Here is a 13,822-nt window from a genome sequence, read left to right on the forward strand (position 1 = left end):
TTGAAGTTTTGATTGACATTTCTGTGAAGATTACAGATGTTGAACATTTTTTAAATGTTCCTCACCCATTTGAGTTTCCTCTTTTGAGAATTCTTTGTTTAAATTATACCTCATTTTAAATTGGGTTGTTTTCTTGATACAGTTTTTGGAGATCATTCATACACACACACACACACACACACACACACACACACACACACAATGTATGTATATACATATGGGTTTTCAAGATAGGATTGTTCTATGTAGTCTTTCTGTCCTGTGACTTGCTCTGTAGACTAGGCTGACCTTGCACTCACAGATATTTGGCTGCCTCTCTCTCCCAGATACTAAAATTAAAGGCACGTGCCACCACCACCAGCTTTGTTATATAATTTGGATATTAGTCCACTATCAGATTGATAAAAATCTTTTCCCGTTTTTGTAAACTGCCACTTTGATTGATGGTGCCTTTTGCCATGCAGAATCTTTTCAGTTCTATGGGTTCCCATTTATTAGTTGTTGATACTTTTGAAATCGATATTGATATTTTTGCCATTTCTAACACTATTATGCTGAGAAAATGTTTTCTGTGCTAATGAGTTCAAGGCTATTCCATACTTTCTTTTCTATCAGGTTGAGTGTATTTGGTTTTATGTCTTTGAACAATTTGGAGTTAAGTTTTGTGCAGGATGATAAGTATGGATCTCTTTGGGTTCATCTTCATGTAGTCATCTGGTATGACCAGCACCATTTGTTGAAGATACAATATTTTGTCAAAGTTTGTATTTTTTGACTTCTTCCACAAAAAATCAGGAGTCCATAAATGTGTGAATTTATGTATGGTTTTCAGTTATATTCAGTTGATAGACTTGTACTTTGATTACTATAGTTTTATAGTTCAATTTGAAATCAGGCATAGTTATTGTCAGAAGTTCATTTATCATTCAGGATTTTTTTTTTTTTTAGGTATCCTGGTTTCTTGTGTTTCCATATGAAGCTGAAAATTGTCCTTTAAAGATCTATGAAGAATTGTGTCTGAATTTAATTGTAATTGCATTGAATCTGTAGATTGCTTTTGGTAGGATGGCCATATTTACTGTTAATCCTACTGATCTATAATCATGGAAGAATTTTTCATATTCTGATACTTTATTAAATTTTTTCAGTGTACTAAAGTTTTTATCATATGATTCTTTCACTTGTTTGATGGAGTTATCCTAAGATATTTTATATAATTTTAGGATACTTGTGAAAGGTGTTGTTTCTCTGATTTCTTTCTCAGCCTATTTGTAATTTGTATATAGGAGAGCAACTTTATTTAAAGTTAATTTTGTATCCAGCTTTATTGGAGAAAGTGTTTTTCAGTGTAGGAGAATCTCAGTATAATTTTAGGGTCAGTTATAGATATTATCATATTATCTAAAAATAATGAAACTTTGACTTCTTCCTTTCCAATTTGTATCCTCTTAATCTTCTCCAGTTGTCTTATTGCTCTAGCTAAGACTTCAAGTACTATATTGAATTGGTACAAAGAGGATGGGCATCTTTGTCTTGTTCTGATTTAAGTGGAAGTGCTTTGAGTTGCTTTTCATTTAAGTTAATATTGTCTATGTGATGTCTATAAACTGCCTTTATTATGGTAAGGTATCTTATGTATATTTCTACTCTCTCCAGGACTCTTTTTTATGAAGGGGTGTTGAATTTTGTCAAAGGCCTTTCCTTTATCTAATGAGATGATCATGTGTTGTTATTTGTCAGTTTGTTTGTGTGGTGGATTTCATTTATTAATTTACATATGTTGACCACCCCTGTATCTCTGGGATGAAACCTTCTTTATCATGGTGGATAATATTTTTGTTGTTTCTTGGATTTGGTTTCCAAGTGTGTTCTTGAGTGTTTTCACATCTATGTTTATAAGGAAAATGTTTCTGTAATTATCTTTTCCTGGGTCTTCATTTTGTTTGGGTAGCAAGTTAACTTTGCCCTCATAAAATGGATTTGTCAAAGTTCCTTCTGTTTCTATCTTGAATTATTTGAAAAATATTAGCATTAACTCTTTTTTTTTTCATTTTCTTGTACATTGAACCATTTCTGCATCTCTGGGATGAAACCTACTTGATCATAGTGGATGTTATTTTTTGTGTCTTGGAATTCAATTTGTAAGTATTTTATTGAATATTCTTGAATCAATGGTCATAAGGGAGATTAGGTTGAAAATTACTTTCTTGGTCGAGTCATTGTGTGGTTTAGGTACCAGGATGATAACTAACAAGTTGAGTTTAGCAATACTCCCTGTGTTTCTATTTTGTGGAGTAATTTAAGCAGTATTGGCATTAGCTCTTCTTTGAAGGTTTGTTAGAATTCTGCCCTCAAACCATCTGGCTCTAGGCTTTTTTTGGTTGAGAAACTATTAATGACTGCTTCTTTTTCCTTAAGAACTATAAGTTTATTTAGATTGTTTACATAGTCTTGATTTGACTTTGAAAAGTGGTATCTATGAAGAAAATTGACAATTTTGTTTAGATTTTCCAATTTTAGGACTATAGGTGCAGCATATAGTTTCTACTACCACCCTAAACCCCCATGTGCTTTAAGCTTTGGGTGGATCATGCTACCAGCCCCCACCCAGGAGCCACTCTGGATCCACTGATGAAACACGCACAAACACACATATTAGCTTATTTTTGATCTGCTTTAGGTCAATGGTTGGGATCTTCTAAGCCTTCCTCAGATGCCGTGCCCTTCTTTTTACTTCCAGCTCAGCTTCTCAAAAATCTACCCTCAACTTTAGTTTCTCAGTTACCTTTAGTCCTAGGTCAGCACCCTAAATTTGCCCTCAGCTTAGTTGCATTTCTAATTTCCCACCTGCTACCACAGGCCCAGTCCAGGAAGTAGCCAATGGCCACTACACCCTAGGTATCACATGGCTGGTGGCTCTTTCTCCTCTGAAGCATGGCAAAACTGTTTTCCTTTCCTGAGTCTGCTAGCCTGCTTGTGGGGAAAATGGAAGTGCTGCTTCTTCCACCTAGCCATTAAGAACCAGTTGGGAACAGGACCTTCAGAACATCAGAAGAAAAAAAAAAACCCTACATCTCACCTTTTCTGTCCAATTTAAAAACAAACAAACAAACAAACCCTCTTCTGTCAGACATACAAATTGAATAAAACCATAGCAATCAGGTAAATTACAAAGTACATGATGCAATTAATATCCAGTCCATTATATTTGGCAATTAGATAAAGTACTCTACCACCATTCTTAACTTAAAGAATTATAATTCTATCCCTGAATTATGTTTAGATTTTAACCTGTAACAACATCTGTCTTAGTTAGGGTTTTACTGCTGTGAACAGACACAATGATCAAGGCAAGTCTTATAAAAAAACAACATTTAATTGAGGATGATTTATAAGTTAAGAGATTCAGTCCATTATCATCAAGGTGGGAGGATGGCAGTATCCAGGCAGGTATGGTGCAGGCAGAGCTGAGAGTTCTATGTCTTCATCAAAAGGCTGCTAGTGGAAGACTGACTTCCAGACACATAGGGTGAGAGTATTAAGCCTACACCCACAGTGACACACCTACTCCAACAAGGCTATACCTCCAAATGGTGCCATTCCCTGGTCCAAGAATATACAAACCATCATCACACCATCTGAAAACTACAACTTCCACTCTATAACCACTCTCTCAATGCTAAACAATTTGAGTTTGATTATGAGACTATAACTAGTCTTCAACCCTGTAAGAAATCCAAGAATGAATTAAATTTTGCCTAAGTATATAAGAAGCACCAAACATAGCTTTCTTTTTTTTTTTTTCCATTTTTTATTAGGTATTTAACTCATTTACATTTCCAATGCTATACCAAAAGTCCCCCATATCCACCCACCCCCACTCCCCTGCCCACCCACTCCCCCTTTTTGGCCCTGGTGTTCCCCTGTACTGGGGCATATAAAGTTTGCAAGTCCAATGGGCCTCTCTTTCCAGTGATGGCCGACTAGGCCATCTTTTGATATATATGCAGCTAGAGTCAAGAGCTCCGGGGTACTGGTTAGTTCATAATGTTGTTCCACCTATAGGGTTGCAGATCCCTTTAGCTCCTTGGCTACTTTCTCTAGCTCCTCCATTGGGAGCCCTATGATCCATCCATTAGCTGACTGTGAGCATCCACTTCTGTGTTTGCTAGGCCCCGGCATAGTCTCACAAGAGACAGCTACATCTGGGTCCTTTCAATAAAATCTTGCTAGTGTATGCAATGGTGTCAGCGTTTGGATGCTGATTATGGGGTGGATCCCTGGATATGGCAGTCTCTACATGGTCCATCCTTTCATCTCAGCTCCAAACTTTGTCTCTGTAACTCCTTCCATGGGTGTTTTGTTCCCAAATCTAAGGAGGGGCATAGTGTCCACACTTCAGTCTTCATTCTTCTTGAGTTTCATGTGTTTAACAAATTATATCTTATATCTTGGGTATCCTAGGTTTGGGGCTAATATCCACTTATCAGTGAATACATATTGTGTGAGTTTCTTTGTGAATGTGTTACCTCACTAAGGATGATGCCCTCCAGGTCCATCCATTTGGCTAGGAACTTCATAAATTCATTCTTTTTAATAGCTGAGTAGTACTCCATTGTGTAGATGTACCACATTTTCTGTATCCATTCCTCTGTTGAGGGGCATCTAGGTTCTTTCCAGCTTCTGGCTATTATAAATAAGGCTGCTATGAACATAGTGGAGCATGTGTCCTTCTTACCTGTTGGGGCATCTTCTGGATATATGCCCAGGAGAGGTATTGCTGGATCCTCCGGTAGTACTATGTCCAGTTTTCTGAGGAACCGCCAGACTGATTTCCAGAGTGGTTGTACAAGCCTGCACTCCCACCAACAATGGAGGAGTGTTCCTCTTTCTCCACATCCACGCCAGCATCTGCTGTCACCTGAATTTTTGATCTTAGCCATTCTGACTGGTGTGAGGTGGAATCTCAGGGTTGTTTTGATTTGCATTTCCCTGATGATTAAGGATGTTGAACATTTTTTCAGGTGCTTCTCTGCCATTCGGTATTCCTCAGGTGAGAATTCTTTGTTCAGTTCTGAGCCCCATTTTTTAATGGGGTTATTTGATTTTCTGAAGTCCACCTTCTTGAGTTCTTTATATATGTTGGATATTAGTCCCCTATCTGATTTAGGATAGGTAAAGATCCTTTCCCAATCTGTTGGTGGTCTTTTTGTCTTATTGACGGTGTCTTTTGCCTTGCAGAAACTTTGGAGTTTCATTAGGTCCCATTTGTCAATTCTCGATCAAACATAGCTTTCAAAACTTACAATTATAGAGATGGCTGACCTGGACAGCCCACAATTTTTCACAACATTGGGGCATCTGTCTTCAGCCTTCTGGCCCAGAACTATCTTGTAGACATTTTATGAAGGAGGAAATATGACATTTCATGAAATACAGCTTATTCTGTATTGGCAGAGCTTAGTAGTTGACTATCACACTTCTGTTTGTTCTTTTTGGGCAGTACATTGTCTGCAGATGATATGAGCAATTTCTGTCTAATGGCTACCTTGCCTCAATAAGCAACATCACCTGGAGGTAAAGATGCTCAATTCTTCTTTGAAGGGGAATTGGGAAGTTGTCATGAGCAGACAGGTCTATGGTCAAAAGATCCTTGATAATGAAACAACATTTAACGTCACATTCTATGAATTTCTGATGTTTTGAAGACTAAGTAAAGTACCTCTGAACTATTAAACCTTAACTACTCCTAGCCATTTCTAGTTGAGTAAATGTAAAATGTCTTGTTATAATTAACAGAATCTAACATAACCATGACTTTGCTATTTGGCCCTTTCATACAGGTTTTTAAAAGTAAGACCTAAGGTTTCTTTAGACTTCCTTGTCTTCTCTTGTTCTGTACCTGTTTTCATTTTTGTTTTTGCTAACTTAGATATTATCTCTCTGCCTCTTAGTTTAGCTAAAACTATTGTGTTAAGTTTTCTCAAAGAACCAACTCTTTGTTTCATTGATTCTTTATATTCTCAGTTTCTAATTTATTGATTTCAACCCTGAGTTTAATTGTTTCCTATAGTCTCCTCCTCTTTGGTGTGTTTTCTTGTTGTTGTTCTAGAGCTTTCAGGTGTGTTCTTAAGTTGCAAGTATGAGACCTTTGCCATTTCTTTATGAAGGAACTTAGTTCTATGAACTTTCCTCATAGCACTGCTTTCATCGTGTCCCACAAACTTGGATATGTTCTGCCTTCATTTTCATTGAATACTAGACAGTCTTTAATTTCTTTATTTCTTCCCTGACACAGGGGTCATTGAGTAGAGAAACATTCAGTTTCCATGAATTTGTAGGCTTTCTGGTTTTTTGTTTGTTTTGTTTTGTTTTTAATTTTTTTCTGTTGTTACTAAAGTCTAGCTTTAATCCATGGTTGTCTGATAAGATGCAAGGGGTTACTTCAATTTTCTTGTATCTGTGGAGGCTTGTTTGATACCAACAATATGATCAATTTTGGAGAAGGATCTATGAGGTACTCAGAAGAAGGTATATTAATTTGTGTTTGGATGAAATATTTGTAGATATCTCTTAGGTCAATTTCATTAATAATATCAATTAGTTTCATTATTTCTTTGTTTAGATTTTGTCTGAATGACCTGTCAATTGGTGAGAACAGGGTTTAAAGTCTTCCATTATTAAGTATATATATACTTCCATTATTTAGTATATATATATATACTAAAGCATATATATTTTTTACAAACATGTATATATTTTAATTTTCCAAATTCTGCAAAATGAGTTACATCCACTTGCCAAATTGCATCTATAATCAACAAACCCCAACCTCCAAGAGAAATAAAAAGACCTATGAAATTATCTTTTTTTAAAAAAAAGACAGTTGTCATATTACTTTAGGAAGATATATTAGGAACATTGTGTTTTAAAAGACTAGCAAAAACCTGCATGGCAATGATTGTGACCGTACATACAGTTAAAGAAGCATGCATGTAGGTCATTGGAGCAGAATAAGGAACCCAGGAGAATTACCAATTGCTTTTGATAACATTGTAAATTAATGCAACAAAAAGATAGTATTTTTTAAAGATGTCACTGTGGCAATTTGACATTCATTGACAGTTATAAACTTTTATAGACTTTGAAATAACTAACTCCTAGTAGATCATGGAATTCAACACAAGGTTCTAAAACATTTAGAAATAAATATAGGCTCCACTGAGATGGTTCGATTGGAAAATCTATCTGCCCTAAGCCTGATGACCCAGCTTGATCTGCAGGGCCCACATGGTGAAAGGAGAGAGCTGCAATATGTCCTCATATGCACTGTGGCACTGGAGTGTCATAATATACATGTACAAACACAGAGAAGACGCGAATACAAAAATGAAAGTTTAAGATGTTATAAAAGTAAAAACAAATATATAGAAAGTTTTGAGACCACAACAAAGAATGTATACTTCTATACCCAAACCATGATTGACCTAAGGAAAAACTAATATAGTACAATTTGTTAAACAGAAAAGCTTTTGAACTATGAAATATTCTATCAAAAAGACAAAGGACCACAGTTTGCAGAGATATATGTGGTCAGCCTGCCTAGCCTACTTGTTGATCTCCAGGAAACTGAGAGACTCTGACTCAAAGGGAAAGGTAGTGCCTGACAAAGTGACACTTGAAGTTGTCATCAACAGACATGAGTTTCGAAGAAGCATGTGAAACAAAATTTGGCATCACTGAGCACTAAGAAATGCGTAGGTTAGCCTTCACTATTACATAGTTCTACAATGATCAAAATGACTAAACCAACTGGTAATGACACTGAATATTAATGGAGAAGATGAAGAAACTAAGCCACTGATCATGATATTTAATTTCTATTGACAACTTGATTAGCTGGAAACATTTTGATGATTGGCAAAGCACGACTATGTTTATGTTTATAAGGGTATTTGTAGGTAGGATTAGCTGAGGACTATTAGCTTGGAGCTAATATCATCCATTGGCTAGTGTTCCACACTGAATAAAAGAGGTAATGAAGAAATCCAACTGAGCACCAGTATCCATAACTCTGTTTCCTGACTTGAGATGCACTGTGATCAGCTGCCTCTTGCTGTTTTCTTCCCTTCCTACCATCACTAATATATTCTTATATCACTCATGGCAATAAAAAAGTCAATGTAGCTATCCTGAAAAAGATTTTTTTCCTTTTTTTTTAATTAGATATTTTCCTCATTTACATTTCCCAATGCTATCCCAAAAGTCCCATATACCCACCCACTCCCCTTTTTTGGCCCTGGCGTTCCCCTGTACTGGGGCATATAAAGTTTGCAAGTCCAATGGACCTCTCTTACCAGTGATGGCCAACTAGGCCATCTTTTGATACATATGCAGCTAGAGACAAGAGCTCCGGGGTACTGGTTAGTTCATATTGTTGTTCCACCTATAGGATTGCAGACCCCTTCAGCTCCTTGGGTAATTTCTCTAGCTCCTCCATTGGGGGCCCTGCGATCCATCCAATAGCTGACTGTGAGCATCCACTTCTGTGTTTGCTAGGCCCAGGCATAGCCTCGCAAGAGACAGCTATATCAGGGTCCTTTAAGCAAAATCTTGCTTGTGTATGCAATGGTGTCAGCGTTTGGAAGCTGATTATGGGATGGATCCCTGGATATGGCAATCACTAGATGGTCCATCCTTTCATCACAGCTCCAGATTTCATCTCTGTAACTCCTTCCATGGGTGTTTTGTTCCCAATTCTAAGAAGGGGCAAAGTGTACACACTTTGGTCTTTGTTCTTCTTCAGTTTCATGCATTTAGCAAATTGTATCTTATATCTTGGGTATCCTAAGTTTCTGGGCTAATATCCACTTATCAGTGAGTACATATCATGTGAGTTCTTTTGTGATTGAGTTACCTCACTCAGGATGATGCCCTCCAGGTCCATCCATTTGCCTAGGAATTTCATAAATTCATTCTTTTTAATAGCTGAGTAGTACTCCATTGTGTAAATGTATCACATTTTTCTATATCCATTCCTCTGTTGAGGGGCATCTGGGTTCTTTCCAGCTTCTGGCTGTTATAAATAAGGCAGCTATGAACATAGTGGAGCATGTGTCCTTCTTACCGGTTGGGACATCTTCTGGATATATGCCCAGGAGAGGTATTGCGGGATCCTCCGGTAGTACTATGTCCAATTTTCTGAGGAACCGCCAGACTGATTTCCAGAGTGGTTGTACAAGCTTGCAATCCCACCAATGAAGGAGTGTTCCTCTTTATCCACATCCTTGCCAGCATCTGCTGTCACCTGAATTTTTCTTCTTAGCCATTCTGATTGGTGTGAGGTAGAATCTCAGGGTTTTTTTTTGATTTGCATTTACCTGATGATTAAGGATGTTGAACATTTTTTCAGATGCTTCTCTGCCATTCGGTATTCCTCAGGTGAGAATTCTTTGTTCAGTTCTGAGCCCCATTTTTTAATGGGGTTATTTGATTTTATGGAGTCCACCTTCTTGAGTTCTTTATATATGTTGGATATTAGTCCCCTATCTGATTTGGAATAGGTAAAGATCCTTTCCCAATCGGTTGGTGGTCTTTTTGTCTTATTGATGATGTCCTTTGCCTTGCAAAAGCTCTCCAATTTTATGAGGTCCCATTTATCGATTCTTGATCTTACAGCACAAGCCATTGCTGTTCTATTCAGGAATTTTTCCCCTGTACCCATATCTTCGAGGATTTTCCCTACTTTCTCCTCTATAAGTTTCAGTGTCTCTGGTTTTATGTGGAGTTCCTTAATCCACTTAGATTTGACCTTAGTACAAGGAGATAGAAATGTATCAATTCACAATCTTCTACATGATAACAGCCAGTTGAGCCAGCACCATTTGTTGAAAATGATGTCTTTTTTCCACTGGATGGTTTAGCTCCCTTGTCAAAGATCAAGTGACCATAGGTGTGTGGGTTCATCTCTGGGTCTTCAATTCTGTTCCATTGGTCTACTTGTCTGTCACTATACCAGTATCATGCAGTTTTTATCACAGTTGCTCTGTAGTACAGCTTTAGGTCGGGCATGGTGATTCCACCATAGGTTCTTTTATCCTTGAGAAAAGTTTTTGCTATCCTAGGTTTTTTTGTTATTCCAGATGAATCTGCCGATTGCCCTTTCTAATTCGTTGAAGAATTGAGTTGGAATTTTGATGGGGATTCCATTGAATCTGTAGATTGCTTTTGGCAAGATAGCCATTTTTACAATGTTGATCCTGCCAATCCATGAGCATGGGAGATCTTTCCATCTTCTGAGATCTTCTTTAATTTCTTTCTTCAGAGACTTGAAGTTTTTGTTATACAGATCTTTCACTTCCTTAGTTAGAGTCACGCCAAGATATTTTATATTATTTGTGACTATTGAAAAGGGTGTTGTTTCCCTAATTTCTTTCTCAGCCTGTTTATCCTTTGTGTACAAAAATGTCATTGACTTGTTTGAGTTAATTTTATATCCAGTTACTTCATTGAAGCTGTTTATCAGGCTTAGGAGTTATCTGGTGTAATTTTTAGGGTCACTTATATATACTATCATATCATCTGCAAAAAGTGATATTTTGACTTCTTCCTTTCCAATTTGTATCTCCTCGATCTCCTTTTGTTGTCTAATTGCTCTGGCTAGGACTTCAAGTACAATGATGAATAGGTAGGGAGAGAGTGGACAGCCTTTTCTAGTCCCTGATTTTAGTGGGATTGCTTCCAGCTTCTCACCATTTACTTTGATGTTGGCTACTGGTTTGCTGTAGATTGCTTTTATCATGTTCAGGTATGGGCCTTGAATTCCTGATCTTTCCAAGACTTTTATCATGAATGGGTGTTGGATTTTGTCAAATGCTTTCTCAGCATCTAACGAGATGATCATGTGGTTTTTGTCTTTGAGTTTGTTTATATACTGGATTATGTTGATGGATTTCCATATATTGAACCATCCCTGCATCCCTGGGATGAAACCTACCTCTTCAGGATGGATGATTGTTTTAATGTGTTCTTGGATTCTGTTAGCAAGAATTTTTTGAGGATTTTTGCATCGATATTCATAAGGGAAATTGGTCTGAAGTTCTCTATCTTTGTTAGGTCTTTCTGTGGTTTAGGTATCAGAGTAATTGTGGCTTCATAGAATGAGTTGGGTAGAGTACCTTCTGTTTCTATTTTCTGGAATAGTTTGTGAAGAACTGGGATTAGATCTTCTTTGAAGGTCTGATAGAACTCTGCACTAAACCCATCGGTCCTGTGCTTTTTTTGGTTGGGAGATTATTAATGACTGCTTCTATTTCTTTGGGCGACATAGTGCTGTTTAGATCATTAACCTGATTTTGATTCAACTTTGGTACCTGGTATCTGTCCAGAAACTTCTCCATTTCATCCAGGTTCTCCAGTTTTATTGAGTATAGTCTTTTGTAGAAGGATCTGATGGTTTTTTTGATTTCTTCAGGATCTGTTGTTATATCTCCCTTTTCATTTCTGATTTTGTTAATTAGAATGCTTTCCCCGTGCCCTCTAGTGAGTCTGACTAAGGGTTTATCTATCTTGTTGATTTTCTCAAAGAACCAGCTCCTCGTTTGGTTAATTCTTTGAATAGTTCTTCTTGTTTCCACTTGGTTGATTTCACCCCTGAGTTTGATTATTTCCTGCTGTCTACTCCTCTTGGGTGAATTTGCTTCCTTTTGTTCTAGAGCTTTTAGGTGTGTTGTCAAGCTGTTAATGTGTGTTCTCTCTAGTTTCTTTTTGGAGGCATTCAGAGCTATGAAATTTCCTCTTAGAAATGCTTTCATTGTGTCCCATAAGTTTGGGTATGTTGTGGCTTCATTTTCATTGAACTCTAAAAAGTCCTTAATTTCTTTCTTTATTCCTTCTTTGACCAAGGTATCATTGAGAAGAGTGTTGTTCAGTTTCCACGTGAATGTTGGCTTTCTATTATTTATTTTGTTATTGAAGATCAACCTTAGTCTATGGTGATCTGATAGGATGCATAGGACAATTTCAATATTTTTGTATATGTTGAGGTTTGTTTTGTGACGAATTATGTGGTCAATTTTGGAGAAGGTACCATGAGGTGCTGAGAAGAAGGTATATCCTTTTGTTTTAGGATAAAATGTTCTGTAGATATCTGTTAAGTCCATTTGTTTCATCACTTCTGTTAGTTTCACTGTGTTCCTGTTTAGTTTCTGTTTCCATGATCTGTCCATTGGTGAAAGTGGTGTGTTGAAGTCTCCCACTATTATTGTGTGAGGTGCAATGTGTGCTTTGAGCTTTACTAAACTTTCTTTAATGAATGTGGCTGCCTTTGTATTTGGAGCATAGATATTCAGAACTGAGAGTTCCTCTTGGAGGATTTTACCTTTGATGAGTATGAAGTGCCCCTCCTTGTCTTTTTTGATGACTTTGGGTTGGAAGTCAATTTTATTAGATATTAGAATGGCTACTCCAGCTTGTTTCTTCATACCATTTGCTTGGAAAATTGTTTTCCAGCCTTTCATTCTGAAGTAGTGTCTATCTTTTTCTCTGAGATGAGTTTCCTGTAAGCAGCAAATTTTGGGTCTTGTTTGTGTAGCCAGTTTGTTAGTCTATGTCTTTTTATTGGGGAGTTGAGTCCATTGATATTAAGAGATATTAAGGAAAAGTAATTGTTGCTTCCTTTTATTTTTGTTGTTAAAGTTGGCATTCTGGTCTTGTGGCAGTCTTCTTTTAGGTTTGTTGAAGGACTGCCTTATTCCTTATTGTTTTTTCTAGGGTTTGGTTCCTGTCCTTGTATTGTTTTTTTTTTTTTTTTTTTTTTTTTTTTTTTTTTGTTATTATCCTTTGAAGGGCTGGATTCATGGAAAGATAATGTGTGAATTTGATTTTGTTGTGGAATACTTTGGTTTCTCCATCTATGGTAATTGAGAGTTTGGCTGGGTATAGTAGCCTGCGCTGGAATTTGTATTCTCTTAGTGTCTGTATAACATCTGTCCAGGCTCCTCTAGCTTTCATAGTTTCTGGTGAAAAATCTGGTGTAATTCTGTTAGGCTTGCCTTTATATGTTACTTGACCTTTTTCCCTTACTGCTTTTAGTATTCTATCTTCATTTAGTGCATTTGTTGTTCTGATTATTATGTGTCGGGAGGAATTTCTTTTCTGGTCCAGTCTATTTGGAGTTCTGTAGGCTTCTTGTATGTTCATGGGCATCTCTTTCTTTAGATTTGGGAAGTTTTCTTCTATGATTTTGTTGAAGATATTTTCTGGTCCTTTGAGTTAAAAATCTTCATTCTCATCCACTCCTATTATCTGTAGGTTTGGTCTTCTCATTGTATCCTGGATTTCCTGGATGTTTTGAGTTAGGATCCTTTTGCATTTTCCATTTTCTTTGATTGGTGTGCCGATGTTCTCTATGGAATCTTCTGCACCTGAGATTCTCTCTTCCATCTCTTGTATTCTGTTGCTGATGCTCGCATCTATGGTTCCAGATTTCTTTCCTAGGGTTTCTATCTCCAGCGTTGCCTCACTTTGGGTTTTCTTTATTGTGTCTACTTCCCTTTTTAGGTCTAGTATGGTTTTGTTCATTTCCATCACCTGTTTGGATGTGTTTTCCTGTTTTTCTTTGAGGACTTCTACCTGTTTGGTTGTGTTTTCCTGTTTTTCTTTAAGGACTTGTAACTCTTTAGCATTGTTCTCCTGTATTTCTTTAAGTGAGTTATTAAAGTCCTTCTTGATGTCCTCTACCATCATCATGAGATATGCTTTTAAATCCCGGTCTAGCTTTTCGGGTGTGTTGGGGTGCCCTGGACTGGGCGAAGTGGGAGTT

This window comes from Mus musculus, chromosome 4 (assembly GCF_000001635.26).
Source record: "Mus musculus strain C57BL/6J chromosome 4, GRCm38.p6 C57BL/6J".
Taxonomy (NCBI): Eukaryota; Metazoa; Chordata; class Mammalia; order Rodentia; family Muridae; genus Mus; species Mus musculus.